We start from the raw sequence: 16,771 nt of genomic DNA on the forward strand, positions 1-16,771 counted from the left end.
TAAGCAGGTATTCTTTTCTATAGTGCTACAATGATGACAAAAATCTTGTATACTTAGAAATGTTTCAAACTATGAACACACGCCTAAGAAGAATTACCTTCATTGACAACTGAGCTAATTTTAACAGTTCTGTTACTCAAAAGCCTATTCATTGGATGTAAAGATCATTGCCAATTAAAAATGGACTCATATTAACTCTTCCATAGGAAATGTCTTTTACATACCTTAAACATAACTTTATTCTTTTTCATACTGTTGAATGTAGACTAAAAACTACATGTACTCTCAAAAATACTTACACTGCAGCATTAGATCAGAGTGGTGGAAACAGTGTGAAGTTTAGACAATCAAATAGTCTTATTTCAGATTTTTTAAATCACCCTTGTCAGAATTAACATGAGTACAGTAGAGTCTCATTTCATCACTTCTAAGAGTGCTAATTAGTTTTTGCATCTCCTTTCCATGAAGCTCTCTGAGAGACCAGTGCGTGGTTATCATGGAATCCTTTGCTTTTAACAGAGATCCTTTCTCTATAACCAATTCAACACATGACTATATGGGTAATTTTGAACAAGTGGATCTTTCTCCAAACTGAAAGGCTGCCAGGATGGAGAGGGAGTAAGAAAAAGAGAGTTTTAGAAGGAGTACCAGGGAACCACAAAGAAGGCATGAAGCCCCACTGTCCTGAACAATCCCCCAACAGAAGTGTATTGAGGGGTGGCGGTACAGTGCAGCAAGGACATCCTTACATTGAAATATGACACGTTGTGCAACAGGTGGAAATGATTGTGTCATCAGAAGGCGCATCCATCCCCTTGGAAGTCAGATTAAGTCTTTTGGAAGGAATTGGAATTTTTAATCATTATTATTGCATTTCCACCTCATTACAGAATTTCATGTTGCAATGAATTCCGAAATCTAGAAGATTAGACATCAAAATAGGAACTGTCATCACAGCCTCATAGATCACATTTAATGAAAATTCTTTTGGACAAATATTACGTTATACAAGTGTATAAATGAATAGTTACTCTAAATTTAGATATGACTATTTAATTGAATTCAAGGTGTTGGAATAAAGTCATTAAAAGGGCTCAGTCTTCCAGCCCTGTGAAATCCTGACAACGAGAACACATCCTGGGTCATATCAGACCAGTTACACTGCAAAACTAGAGGAAACTTGACTCTACAAATGACATTGAAAGTGTTTTCAGAGTGTTAAGGCAAAGGGAATAAAAATCTTGACTAATAAAGACAGTAACACTGACTATTCAATATGATTGTTGAGCTTCAATAAAAAAGATGAAAACTAGACAATAACTATGACTATGGTGAGGAGTGGTTCTAGGGTAAAGCAGAATCCCTGTTGTAACAGCAGCTGAGGCCTACAGAGTGGCTTATACCCAACAACCCAGTACTGACATGACCGCTTACTACTATATGTAACTCCAGTTCTAAGGAATTATAAGTCCTTTTATGGCCTCCACAGGCACTAGACACCTGTGTTCATGTGGGCAAAACTCTCATTTGTATAAAACAATAATAAAATTTAAAAAGAAGATAATTATAAGTTAAAATGTATCTTCTGAAAATTAGTTTGGGAGCAGAGGGATTTTAGTGGGGTGCGGAAGTTGAAACCAGAGTAAACGACTAGAAAACTGTTGCCATGTGTCTAAGCTTCAGTTGGTTTGTGACAATGCTTTGAAGTTTTTGTTTCTAATATTTGTCTTTATTTTATTTTTGTGTGTGTCTTTCTGTGTATGTATGCCTCATGTGTGAGGGTTTCAACAGAGACCAAAAGAGTACCTTGGATTCCCTGGAACTGGACTCCCAGGGAGTTCTAAGCTAACATGTATGTGCTGGGAACAGACTTCAGGTCCTGTGGAGGAAGAGCCAGTTTTCTTAATGGCTGAGCCATCTATTTAGTACCTGTCTTAAAGTTTTTATTAATATGTTTGTTTACACACACACATACACACACACACACACACACACACACACACACACACACACAAATCCTTATGCTTCTTCCTCTAGTCCAGTGGTTCTTAAACTTCTGAATGTTGCAACCCTTCAATACAGTTCCTCATGTTGTGGTAACCCCCAACCATAAAATTATTTTGTTGCTACTTCATAACTGTAACTTTGCTACTGTTCTGAATCATAATATGAATATCTGCTTATACAGGATATCTGATATGCAACCCCTGTGAAAGGGTCTTTCGACCTCCATGCGGTTAGAACCCACAGGTTGAGAACTGCTGCTCTAGTCTATCTGAGGTTCAAAAGAAAGTTAAGGGAAGAATACAAGGAATCTGTAAGTGACAGGCTTCTGAGATATAAAACTGATATAGAAACTTAGTAAGAGTCAATTGTCATATATGTTAAGGCTTCCCAGACAAAAACAGATGACAGAGATGAAAATGATTTGAATACAGAATAGTGGTCCTTTGGGTCAGGGGGAGATAGTCCAGCAAATAGAAACATTTAATGTGAACCTGGGGGACATGCATATGATCGCTGGTACCCACATAGCAGAAAGAAAGAATCGACTCCCAAAAGATGTTCTCTGACTTCCATATGTACACAATGACATGATACCCATATTAAATAAACAAACAAACTAACTAACTAACTAAAAGAAGTCAGATGTAGTGGTGTGCATTTGTAATCATACACTCATAAAGCAAGATGTTAGGCAGAGACAGGAGAATGGCTCCAATGGTTATTGGCCAGCTATCATGGAATATCTAGCAGAGAAGAAACATCAACAGAGACACTGACTGCTTCAACAAGCTGGAAAGGGAGGTGAGACTCCTGAGAGCTTTCTTCTGTTCTCTTCAGGAGCAAGGTCTGTGTAAGGTGTGCACTGGTACACACACACACACACACACACACACACACACACACACACACACACATGTGCACAGAGAACAGACAAGGGTTCTTTCAAAAGTGGTAGGTCTAAAATTTAGGTGCCTAAACAAAACCAAAACATCTTTATGGCCTGGAAAAAGAGAAATGAAGCAGAGAGGAGAGAACAAGCAATATTCAAGGAAGAGCTGGACCATCCATCTGCCCACATCTACTGTCAATTCCCGGTAAGTGAAGATGATAGAAACATCACTCATCGTGATGAGTGTAGGAGAAAAGATGCATTTCTGAGGTTCGAGAATATGGCAGGGAGACACTCCTGAAGAGGTCAGAAGAAAACTCTCAGGAGTCTCTCCTCCCCTTCCAGCTTGTTGAAGCAGCCAGTGTCTCTGTTGATGTTTCTTCTTTGCTAGATACTCCAGGATAGCTGGCCAATAACCACTGGAGCCATTCTCCTGTCTCTGCCTAACATCTTGCTTTATGAGTGTATGATTACAAATGCACACCACTACATCTGACTTTTCAGTTTCTTTCTTTGTTTGTTTGTTTATTTTTATTCCAATGCCTTACCAGAGACATTCTGTGTAGGGTGGAACCTGTGATCTCAAGACAGAAGATCATCCTACAGAATTGCCATTTCCGAACCAGGCAGAGAGAAGGGAAAATCAGACACTGGTCAGGTGGAGAAAGCATAGTGGTCAGGCAGCCAGTGAGCAGAAGAAGACATTTTAATACTGGATGTGAACTGTGTGGAAGCTTAGTAATGATCACACTTCTTGTCAAACCAAAGTAGGAAGGTGCTGATGGCTTAGACTGGCCTTTGCAATGCTATCACAAGCGCACAGCAATTTCATTAACACAGATTCCTGGCCTCAGAGACTCTGAGTCAGTGGATCTATGCTAGGGCATGAGAAATGAATTTCTGGAAGGTTTCTGCAGGACACTAATGCTCTCATTTGGGGACTTCGATTTTAAAAGCCCTGTTCTTGGCTGAAATGTGGAAGATAGGATGGGCAGCTTGCTTTCTACTCCGCCTTCATGTGTCTACTCAGAAGAACCCATTCTGAAGGCAGAGGGTCCACACCCTGAGAAGCTACTGAGAAAGAGAGCCTGGCATCACATGTTGAAGTATTAAGAAATTGCTAATTTTCTGAATGTGGAAAACTTTGATTTCCAAGAAAAAAATTAGCATCATCAGAAAACAGAGCTTGAGAATTCTGAGTTCAGGCCAGCTGTAGAGAAATAAATGAGTTTACCATTTGCAGAAACAAATTTCATTACTGCGAAAATTGGTACCCAGCCTATCATATTTAATGCAAGCACCCCACTTTAATTTAGGACTCCTGGCAAGGGAACAGCTAGAAAGGTTTCTATTCTAATAGGGAAGCCTCACTGGGCAACGGTTTGCCTCTAAAGCTACATGAAAGTAAGGGGTTTCTGTAATCCAGGTGTCTGGTCTGTGACTCACCCCCTGGGCCTCCACAGACAGCAGGAAAATAGGAGTGTGTCTGAGCAGACAGCCCTTCTGAGAGCTGCAAGAACGCAGAACATCTGGGTGCTTCAGAACACTGCTCCCAGGTTCTACATCTGGACTTTGCATGAGCAGTCTGCCCCATTCACAACTCTCCCAGGAGCTTCATGTACCCACAGCAAGTATCATTCATAGGTGGGATTCTCTCCTCCAAAGATTCAGGATAAAACATAAGATCCCCACCCTCCAATCAGGTGACACTTTCATTTAGGCATCCTGTGGGTTTTGCCTCTTCAATTCTGTACTGGTTTGTTCCTAAATTAGACTGAATCTTTACTTTTTACATTTTCCTTTTACTGACAAGATCTATGTCAATAATTTATAACTTTCACAACACTGAGCACACATTCATGAGATTTAGCTGAAATGAATGTCTTGTATGTTCCCTATTCTCTGCATACCCTTCGCATCTCAAAACCAGCCGTTCTCTGGCATGAGTCTCCACTGCAAGTAACCAATGGAGAGTCAATAGTTTTCTCCTGGCACATGTGTTTAAAGGTTTGACCTGGTCTACACATCTTGCTCTGAATTCTGAACCATGGATATTTGTTCCCTGACCTCAACTTGTTGCCTCTATGTACCCAGCATTTCTTATTGCTCTCAATTCATCCTAAGTGCAGACCAAACACCCCATAGACATTTCCAAAAGAACTGCAATCCATTTGATTTCTCATTTTGTCTCCTACTGAGCACTGTAGTATGTTCTGAATAATGTTTTAGCTCTTGTATGGGACACTAAACTTAAAAAACTTGTTTTTGAGATTGTTATTTGTACGATTATGGAAAATTTTCCAAATCAAGGAAGACAGTGGATGAAGGTTGTTAGCAGAAAGTAGTAAAATCAATTCTCTAGTCCTCCTATCTGTATCAGACACAATATTTAACCCACAGAGGTTTTCTTCAGGGGAATTGTCTGTCTCCTGAGGATTCCATCCTCTACCCCACAGCTAACTCCTGCCCATTCTATAGAGGTTTCTTTCTTTCTTTTATTTGCAGCGGGGATGGGGGGTGGAGGGTGGGGGTAGGGGGTGGGGGTGGGGCGAGGGGACACAACTTTTCTTCAAGTACAGGGCCCTCCTTGAAAATTTTCTCTATTAAATTTACAAAAGAAAATGGAAAATTGATTTTTTTTAAAGCAGAGGAATTTAGCTTACTTTGTCTTATCTCATTTCCCCAGAACCTTGTATTTCAAAAATCCCATCTCAGTACTTTATTGTTTTTTTTTCTCAAGCCAAAGAGTCAAGTATTTTGGGTAGAAACCCTCACAGGTTGAGACATGCCTACATAAACCATCTTAAATCTTGAAAAAGTGCAACCACTTCATCACTTAGGGAGAAGACCTGCAAAATGTGTTTCAAAAAGGCTGAGTGGTCAAACTGTGTGCATAAAAATCACAACAGAGGCCGGGCGGTGGTGGCGCACGCCTTTAATCCCAGCACTCGGGAGGCAGAGCCAGGCGGATCTCTGTGAGTTCGAGGCCAGCCTGGACTACCAAGTGAGTCCCAGGAAAGGCGCAAAGCTACACAGAGAAACCCTGTCTCGAAAAACCAAAAAAAAAAAAAAAAAAAAAAAAAAAATCACAACAGAATGGCACATTGTTGACCACAGGTGACAAAAGGGTGCACTTCTGCCCATGTTAGGGACAACCAAGTCCCTTGGCTGTGTTTGTTTACTCCATGACATATAGAAATGATATTCTTTTGATCAATAGCTGGGTAACAGTTCTCAGTGGCATGTTAATTTGCTTTGAAAAGGGAGCAGGCACATCTGGAACAGCAGCTGCAATTGGAATTATTTCCTGATTATGTTTGCACTAATTCTCTGTCTTTCTCCAAGGCTATTTATTTTTGGCCATGGGCTCATAATAAAACGGACATGATTGGGATCCGATATCTGATATATCTAGTATCTAGTCTTTCTTAGTGGAATGAATCTGTGCCACCCCCAGTTTAATTTACTACTTGGCAAGGGGAATTGGTTCCAAAGGCTAAGAATCATCCTTTCCTAATATGCCCAGGGTCAAAACACCAATGTTGGTATTTGGCATAAGGAGGGACTTTTGTTCACTATGCCTTTAGAAATGCAGGAAATTGCCTCACTTTATAGAATTTCTAGTGGTGTTGTTGCCTATAAGACCTTTAGAGGGACCACTAGGGATATTTACAGTTTACTGTTTTGGCAAAGACAAAGGGAATTTGGCATTCTCTTCATTTTTGAGGATATGAATCTGGAGATTAGATGAGAGACTTTCATTCTTAGTTATACTATTAATGTATGAAATTGTGAATATCAAGTAGTTGGTATGCAGCTAGTTCAATGGGAATCATAATATATTAGCCTAATCCAGTGTCTCTGTACCTTAGTTACTTTGAGCTTTGCCTTATCTGCTTCCCACCTTGGGGATTATTTATGCTTTGTCTTAGACCTTCAAGTTTAGTTGAGTCACTCGGCTTCTGTCACTGTCAAGGATCATGTTACCCTTAAAGGATTTCAGAAACACATTTCAATGGAGTTACTTCCTGCAATCACTCGTCTTCAGTAATATATGCCTTAGTACTTTGATGGAAGGATATCTTTTGAGTCTTTTCTGGTGATAATAATGATGGGATAAAGGACCAAATACACTTAACACATTAACATTAAAACTTTCTTTGGATTTCTCCACTGACATTGTACCACAGATGGTCTAGCACTCAATCATATTTAACTTTGACCACTGTTTAGTCCAGATTTGAGTTTATTGACCCACTAATCTAGTAAGTCATGACTGTTTTCTTTTGTGGGTGGGGGTTGAGACAGGATTTCTCTTCGTAGCTCTAGCTGTCCTAGAACTGTCTCTGTAGACCAAATTGGCCTCAAACTCAAAGATCCACCTGCCCCTCCCTCTGGAGTGCTGGGATTAAAGGTGAGAGTCACTATGCCTAGCCTATGATTGTATTCTTGAATATCAAATATCTTAAATATGGATTGTATAGGAAGTACAATGATATGAATGAATGCTTCTTTGTATAATCTCTTTTTTGTATAACCATAAAAATTCATTAATAGAATTCTTTTCCAGTTTTCTAAAAACAGAAGTTAGCAGAAACTTCCATATTTTTCTGTGTGAGCTATCTCCTCCAAATGAGACTTTATAGCTATCATTTGATGTCTGACTCTAGTACTGAGTCTGGAAGCACAAGGTAAATGCTTCAAGTGCAGTTTTTCTGGCTCCTTCTACCTCCTTTAAAGTACAGTAGAATTTGGAGGCTAAATTCCCTTGGGCTTCACCCAGAATACACATTGTTCACCAATAGGGCCTTAATTTTTATCTAAGAGGCTAAACAAGATTGTGGCTTCAATGTGTTTTATAATTCTGCAATGCACTTCAGCAGAGTGGAGTTCAGTGTTCAAATGCATTGTCCCTGTATTTAGCTGCAAGAATGAGACAAATTTAAAGAGCTCTTTGTTTTTTAGATCATGCCTTGAGTTTAAAATTTAAAACTTGCACTGTTTGGTATCTGTGTATGTAGTGGTTCAATGAGGACAGAGAGCCACCCCAGGATTTCTGCAAGCACCATCTACAATCAGATATTTAATCACAGCATCCTCATTGTCTTCCAGATCTTGGTATTTTAGCAGACACTTCATTCGGGCACTACATCTAAAACAATACTTAAACGTATTTTTTCAGTTATAGCACAGATCACAAATAACTCATCCTTCACTAGCATTAATATTTTTAATTTTAATCTCTAAACTTAACAAGGCACAAGATAAGCTATTGCAAATTACTTCATGGAAATAAAATCTGTTTCTTGGGATCATTTTCAATGTCAACCACTGTTTCAGAAGGAATTAATAGAAGAAAGTCATGGTTTAAACTATTTCAGACATGAGAGAATTTAACATAAGATGTTTGGTGCTTCCCTAGCTGCTAGGATGCCCTGCCTAAGCAAAGGCCAGGGAATATAGAGCCAGAAGCAGCTTACCGAGGGCGAGGGAACCCCTAAAGCCTCAGAAAACTGTCACCACTAGCCACACTGTCTATAAAACCAAAATATTTTTATAGAAAAACAATCAGAGATCATTGCAAAACTTCTAACTTGCACGTTGACATAAGTTCAGTGATACACGTTCTGCTTTGTCCTTTCTGGCTTTCAAATGCCTCCTAAGTACTTTCCCATCTGAAGAAAAGTCTCACCTGGAGTTAGGCTGACAAAGGATTCATCCACATGGATTAGGGAGGGTCAGAGGGAGGAAGCCATGCTGGGTGGCAGGAACCATGGAGAGCTTTGTCAAGGCTCTGGCAGCATAATGAGCCTTTCTGGTACAGTCTGAAGTAGTTTTATAACTTGGTACAAAAAGTGATATATCATAGGTGTTTATATATTTTGGCTTCATGTAATACATAGTAGATGCTGATGTTTCAAACTTACACAAAACAAGAACTGCCGCAGCCTAAAACACTCATTTTAAGTTTGCTTCTTGTTCATATAATTTTGCCATAGGGAAAAAAAATGAAAACCTACGTCTTGACTGAGTACAATGATTAAAGAAATGCAGAATAGAATTTTGTGTATAGTAGCAACATTGAAGAAAAATCCAATGGAGCAGGGGTTTTAGAAATATATCTTGTTTTTTTATTTTTTCTTTAACCTTGAGAGATGTCTACATGTATATAATGAAATACTATACATATATTATACATATACTACCCCTCTATATAACTGCCTCAGCTCTCCCTATAGCATGACGCTACCCAGCTTCATGTCTTGTTTTCAGAATTAGTTTTATAATCCATCAAACCCAGTTAGTGCTGCCCATATGTGCATGGGCGTTGGGCCATGCCCTACAGCGTGGGTATTATTATATCAGTGGACACATCCTCAAAAGAGAGTGATTGTCGCCTCTTAGAAGCTATCACTGCCATAGCCATTCAGGAAGGGGCAACAGCACAGAATAAAGAAACAAATGATGGCGTGTTAGTGGAGTAAGAAGATGAAGCCTCTGACATTTGTAATTAATGAAGAAAAGTCACTGTTCGTCGGAAATAATCAAAAAGTGAGTCAAATTTCTTCTGGTTTCATATTTCTCTCTTACCACTCAGGAAAAGGAATATTGAAACATGTTTGTGAGTAATAAGATGATATTCCATAAAGATCTAATTCATAAGTACTAATGCTCCTAATATATGTAAAGCTAATTTGATAATTCATAGTCTCTTTAAACCATGTGACATAACGCAGTACATGAAAAAAAAAGTACCAAATAAATATATTTTTGAATTTATGAATAATAATGTGGGCTGTGTATTTAAAAACTTCCAAGAAGTTACTAAGCAGGCAGCCAATGTTATCTATCTATCTATCTATCTATCTATCTATCTATCTATCTATCTATTTATATTTACCTTCTAGAGCTTTATTGGGAGAAGAGAGGAGAGAGAGAGAGGGAAAGATGGGGAAACAGGGGGGGGGGGGGCAAAGTTGTTTTTTTTTTTTTGTTTTTTTTTGAGACAAGGTTTCTCTGTGTAGCTTTGCGCCTTTCCTGGATCTCACTCTGTAGACCAGGCTGGCCTTGAACTCACAAATATCTGCCTGTCTCTGCCTCCCAAGTACTGGGATTAAAGGCGTGTGCCCACCTATGTTATTAATACCAAGTTAGAAATCAAGATAAAGGCAGCTAATTTTAACTGCACACATATCATTGTGGGAATTTGAGGAAATCTCTTCAAGTCTGTGGGCTTTGTTTTCATGATAACAAATTCTCTTTTCTCTTACCTACTTTAAGGCCACCTGCAATAATTTCTTTGGTTTGAGCTGTAGGAAGGAACCATGAGGGACAGAGAAGGTGTCTCCTCATAACTATGCTAGATTCATAGTAACAAACAGGCAGATAATGCATTAGTGAGATCTCATTTTTAACTAAATTCAATCATGTTAGCATAAGTTTGGAGTCTAACAAATTTCCTGTCCATGGGCACTAAATATGGAAGACTGGGTATACATCCAGTGAGGCTTCCAAAATGTTTTTGTGCTATGTCTGTTGGGGAATATTATTTTAAGGTGTGTTACTTTTGTTTATGTTGCATTTGTTTAACTTTGTGAAGCTCTGTTACCTTGCCTGTCTAAAACACTTGATGATCTAATAAAGAACTGAATGGCCAATAGTGAGGGAGGAGAGAGAAATAGTCAGGGCTGGCAGGGAGAGAGGATAAATAGAAAGAGAAATCTGGGAGAAGGAGGGAGAGAAGAAGGAGCCAGAGAAGGAGGAGGACACCAGGCCCCAGCTACTCAGCTACATAGCAAACCATGGAATAAGAGTAAGATTTACAGAAGTTAGAGAATGGGAAAAACCCAGAGGCAAAAGATAGATGGGATAAGTTAAGGAAAGCTGACAAGAAACAAGCCAAGCTAATGCTGGACATTCATAAGTAAGAATAAGCTTCTTTGTGTGATTTATTTGGGATCTGGGTGGTGGGCCTCCCAAAAGAGCAAAAACAAACAGCAACACTGTCCATACTCAGAGTCTACTGTCTGCTATCAGAGTGGAGTCTGTATCCCCTTCTTGAAGCAGCTATCCACTCATTAGGTGAAGGTCAACCCTTTGCTCCCAGTTGCCTCTGCCCCTGTTCTCAGCCTCCTGGTATTGCTAAGATGCCATCAACAGAGGTCTTTCTTTCTTGCCAAGTTTCTTATCACAGAAACACATTTTAAAATCTTCAAGAAATCATTACATGACTTTACAATGATTTCCCTATATCTTTTAAACTTGTATATAGTGAGCTTGTTTTAAATTTTCTTAATATTCTCAGATCAGTCTGTGTTAGTTGCTCTGAGTTAAAGTAAGGTCCTAGAGTCCCACTTAGATATCAATCTGATATTAAAATGTCATGTGTAGTTTAAAATTCATAACCCTAGTGTTTAGATTCTTCTCCTGTCCCCCAGCTGGTTCAGACACAACTGGAAACATGCTGTTGGTGAAGAACATGGCCAATAGTTTGATTATATCCAAGATCCTTCTCCTTCAGGTATGAATTTGGATTTTTGTTAGTCTGGGGTTATATCAGGGACTTCTGGGAAAGAGCTTCTTCCTCTCTTCTCTGGCTCACCATTCTAAAGAATTTGACAGGATGCTGATTCAGTGTCTTTGCACTATGGTTGGATCGAACACCTTTAGCGAGCTTTTAGTTGTCAGACGATACTGTAATCCCATCTCTAGCTCTTTTATGTGTGTGTGACTGACTTTACCCACCACGTATGTATCTTCCGCTCTGCAGCAGCAGTTGGCTTTCTTCTTCTAGAGAAACTTGTAGGTAAGAACAAGAGTCCGGTGCAGTTTGCTCCTTGACTGCAGGGCCCTATGTCGGGATGTTCGAAGCCCTCTTGATCAAGATGGATCTAATAGACATTTGGTTCCTGATCACTCCTTGGAAACACTTGGGGCTCATGACACTGTTTCTGTGTTCTGGACCCCATCTCATTATTTATGTTGAAACTGCAGCTGAGGCTCAGTTCGAAACAAGTTTCAGAACTTGAATCTGAAAAAGATTCTCTTCCTCTGGAAGCTTGGTTCCAGACTCCTTGTCTGTTCATTTTGGTGCCACAATGCACCTCCAGCTTAAGATGCTGCTAGGTTTCCTAAGACACCTCTTTTAAACATTCCAGATGTATGGATGGTTAAGGTAAAATTTAGATTCTTGAAGACCCTGCGTTATGTCTCCTTACATACTCCTGCCTAAGAAAATAGAGCCATATGTTTTTCATTGTTGATTTTCTTTTGGGAACCAGTAACTTTACTTGGAAAATTCTCAAAGCTTCCTCTACTGTTCAGTTTCCAATGACTTGGAATCCCTGTGGTGGTGACTACATCAGCCACCTAGCAGATTCTCCTACTCCCTCCCTCCCTTCGTCCCTTCCTTCCTTTCTTTCTAACTTCTTTTTTCTCCTTTTCTTTCTCCTTCCCTCTCTCTATTCCCCACTCTAAGGATTCATGTATTTATTTTTTCTTATTTGGAAAATGGTTAAGATATATCTGAATCATAAGGAAAGAGTACCTGAGATTCCACACCCCATACACCTCATTTGTTCTGAAATGGAATTGGGCTGTCCTAGACTGTTTTAACACTCTTTTTCCTGATCTAAAGGAAGGGTTATGTGAGGAGTGTTGGGGAAGCCTTTTTCCAACTAGTAATCCTCCTCATTATACATATCCATTTTTTACCTGCTCCATTGTGAACAGACACCATGCTATGTTTCATGACACAATTATTTTAAGGGACAACCTAGAGCAGACTTTCTGCCTCAGTCATTGAGGTTGGAGGAACTTAAATCAGTAGTTATTGCTCAGATTTTCTACAGATCTGACAATCCAAAGAGTCTGTTACTGCCTGGATATACAGAATATGCTTGCTTACTAATTCTTTTTATTTTTAACTGATTCATAAAATTTAACATATTTATAGAGTGGTAAAATGCACGTGTTCATTGTGTAATGCTCAAATTGAGCTAAACATATCTACCTCCTCAAACATTTACCTTTATGGCAAAAACGTTCAAAATTCTTCTTTGCAGTTTCTTTTTTTGGGTGGGGGAGTTACTAATTTTCATGCCTTATCTGGAGACCTAGAAAACATGCTTTCTGACTAAACCCAGTTTGAGAATAACAAGTAGGCAAATCTACCTTAGGGTAGATTTTTCACTTAGTGTGTTTTTGGTTTAAGATCATTGGCTTAAACAGTGAAGATGATAGAGTCATGTGACTAAAGGAAAATGGAATAAAGGTGAGAGAGAGAAGAGGGAGAGGAGAGAGACCAAGAGAGGGAGAGCTAAAGCTAGAGTTAGAGATAGATAGATATCCATACATGTATATACACATATATACATATACATATTTGAGTATACAAACATATATAGAAAGAAATATATAGTGATAGATGATGGATAGATAGATAGATAGATGATAGATAGATGGATGGATGGATGGATGGATGGATGGATGGATGGGATAGATAGAGAGTTAGAGTTTTAGATCTGTCTTCTGCCATGAGTTTGCTTTGTTCTCATGTAGACATCAGTGGCATGTAGCACTGTTTGTACCAAGGAGATACATTGCCATAGAAGAAAATATTTAATCAGCCCATAAGTCACATATCCACACATCTGTATGGCTTCAAGTAATATGGATGTCCTCATTGGTGAAGAGGGACAGTATACCCAACAAGGCATCATGGCTACTACACAGCAAAGCAGGGATGGACCCCCTTTTGTCTAACTACCTCCACACATGGGGATGTGTGTATGTGCATGTGTGTGTGCATGTGTGAATCACATGCACTGATGCTTTGGCATGTGTGTGGAAGTCTGTGGATGGTTTGAGGTGTTGGCCTTTGCCTTCCACACTTTTTATGGGTCTTCAGAATCCAAACCCCTGTTCTTACACATGCACAGCAAGCAGTTTATCCACTGAGTCATCCTTCTAGCCCCTAGACTTTTCTATTTCTTTATATCATAGTCTTATGTGAGCATATATAATTGAATGAAAAGGGAAAAGATTAAATCTGCTAGAGCATTTCAAAGCTACAACCACGTACAAGGGAAATCATTATGATTTTAATGTAAGCAAACTATAGAATTGTCCACAGTTTAAGAAAGCTGGATCCTTAAGGGGAAACAAAATGTAACTCTAAACATCATTATAACCAAGAGAGACATGACGAACAACTTAAACCAAGCAAAAAACCTGTTTTAAAACAGTCTGTTCCTCAGAAAGACCAACACATTAGTGTTTGTGAGCATCCATAGCTCCCCTTCCATGTGAATGTGACACCAAGATTATCTGTGAAATATGAGCCCATTTCATATTTCATATTCTCATAAATGAGAGCCCTTTTGCTCTCATTTATAGTAAGACTAGCATATTTTTACAAGGTGATGTATAAGTTAACTTTAAATTTATTCATTTTTTTGGTTCAATTTTTTAAAAGGGCTTCTTACCTTGGCTCATTTTCACTAGAGAAATATATACTGCTTATCAGTGAAGAATGAAGAGATAATTATATTTTTTTCTGAGAATAAAGGTACTCTAGTTAAAGGTTTGAGGTTTCTCCTACTGTTAACTGGTACCTGTGTCTCTGGGTAATTAAAAAACAAAATGAATTTTAATATAATCTAGTTTATGTACTTTCTTTCTCCTATATCTTTTTCAGTCATGTTAGTCAAAAGTTGACTTCTTCTTAAGGCTCTGTCCATATGAAACAAAATTTCTTCAAAATCATTAATTTAGATTTTGACTAATTTTTCACTGGACTCATTACATAAATATTTATTTATTTATCCATTTCCATAATGCTATTTAAATAATTTAAGTGGTTTCTATTTAAACTTCCCATTGCTTTCTTGTTACTGTCCATTCTTCTTTTTTCTTATTGATATTGTTTTTATTAAGAGATTTTTCTATTCATTTTACATGTCAACCATGGATTCCCCTGTCCTCCCTCCTCCCACCCCTCAGCCTTCCTCCCCAACCCCCCCATTCCCACCTCCTCCAAGGTAAAGTCTCCCCTGGGGAGTCAGCAGAGCCTGGTAGATTCAGTTGAGGCAGGTCCAAGCCCCCCCGCCCCCCCCCCACACACACCAAGGCTGAGCAAAGTGTCTCAGCATAGGCACTAGGTTCCAAAAAGCTGGCTCATGCACTAAGGACATGTCCCGGTCTCACTGTCTGAGGGCCCCCTGAACAATTCAAGCTAAACAATTGTCTCACTTATTCAGAGGGCCTAGTCTAGTACCATAGGGGCTCTTCAGCTATTGGTTCACAGTTCATGTGTTTCCACTAGTTTGGTTAGTTGTCCCTGTATTTTTCTAATCATGGTCTCGATATCTCTTGCTCATATAATTCCTCCTCTCTCTCATCGATTGGACTCCTGGAGCTTTGCCCGATGCTTGGCCATGGATCTCTGCATCTGCTTCTATCAGTCACTGGATGAGGGTTCTATCATGACAGTTAGGATGTTTGGTCATCCAATCACCACAGTAGGTCAGCTCAGGTACCTTCTTGACCATTGCCAGTAGTCTATAGTAGAGGTATCTTTATGGATTCCTGGGGACCTCTCTAGCACTCTGCTTCTTCCTATTCCCATGGGGTCTTCATTTATCATGGTATCTCTTTCCTCGTTCTCCCACTCTTCCTGATCCAGCTAGGACCTCCTGCTCCCCTAAGCTCTCTTTTCCCTGACCTTTGCCCTCCATTACCCCCCTCACCCCCAGTTTGCTCATCCATTTCTCCATTACTGGGCAATCCCTGTGTCTTTCTTAGGGTCCTCTTTACTAGCTAGCCTCCCTGGAGCTGTGAGTTGCAGTCTGGTTATCTTTGCTTTACATCTAGTATCCACTTATGAGTGAGTACATGCCATGTTTTTCTTTCTGAGTCTGAGTTACCTCACTCAGGATGATATTTTCTAGTTCCATCCATTTGCCTGCAAACCTCACAATTCATTATTTTTCTATGCTGAGTAGTACTCCATTGTGTATATATACCACATTTCTTTATCCGTTCTTCAGTTGAAGGGCATCTAGGTTATTTCCAGGTTCTGGCTATTACAAATAATGCTGCTATGAACATAGTTGAGCATGTCTCCTTGTGGTATGATCTAGCATTCCTTGGGTATATGCCCAAGAGTGGTATAGCTGGGTCTTTAGGGAGATTGACTTCCAATTTTCTGAGAAAGCACCATACCGATTTCTAAAGTGGCTGTACAAGTTTGCATTCCCACCAACAGTGTAGGAGTGTTCCCCTTGCTCCACATCCTCTCCAGCATATGCTGTCTTCAGTGTTTTTGATCTTAGCCATTCTGACAGTTGTAAGATGGTATCTCAGAGTTGTTTTGACTTGCATTTCCCTGATGACTAAGGATGTTGAAGAATTCCTTAAATATCTTTCAGCCATTTGAGTTTCTTCTGATGAGAATTCTCAGCCTTTTGGCTAAGATCAAGTATAGTATCTGTTCTTATTAATACTGTCCATTCTTATGGAAGGATAGCAAAACTCTTCATTTTATACTTTCTCACCAATACCAAGGGGCTTAATTAAATATCCACATTGTCATAGTCTGTGCTGTTATGTCAATACTGTTTGGAACCTCACTAAAGCTCTGTCTCTCCTCTTGCCCTGTCTAAAGACGTTTCCCTTTTGTTTAGAAGAAGTAGGTTCTTTTATCCTCAGAAAATCTTTACTGATTATATTATAGAGAAATTTTTTTACACAAAATGGGCAGTAAAGACACCACTTTTCTTTTTTTTTTTTTTTTTTTTTTTTTTTTTTTTTTCCGAGACAGGGTTTCTCTGCATAGCTTTGCGCCTTTCCTGGAGCTCACTTGGTAGCCCAGGC

The 16,771-nt window shown here is 39.2% G+C and overlaps 1 pseudogene; it reads left to right on the top strand.

Annotated features, from left to right (window-relative positions):
- The first annotated feature begins 16,349 nt into the window (after positions 1 to 16,349).
- Positions 16,350 to 16,449, top strand: LOC114708630 (annotated as a pseudogene).
- Positions 16,450 to 16,771: the final 322 nt, after the last annotated feature.

Source organism: Peromyscus leucopus, chromosome 19 (genome assembly GCF_004664715.2).
Source record: "Peromyscus leucopus breed LL Stock chromosome 19, UCI_PerLeu_2.1, whole genome shotgun sequence".
Lineage (NCBI taxonomy): Eukaryota > Metazoa > Chordata > Mammalia > Rodentia > Cricetidae > Peromyscus > Peromyscus leucopus.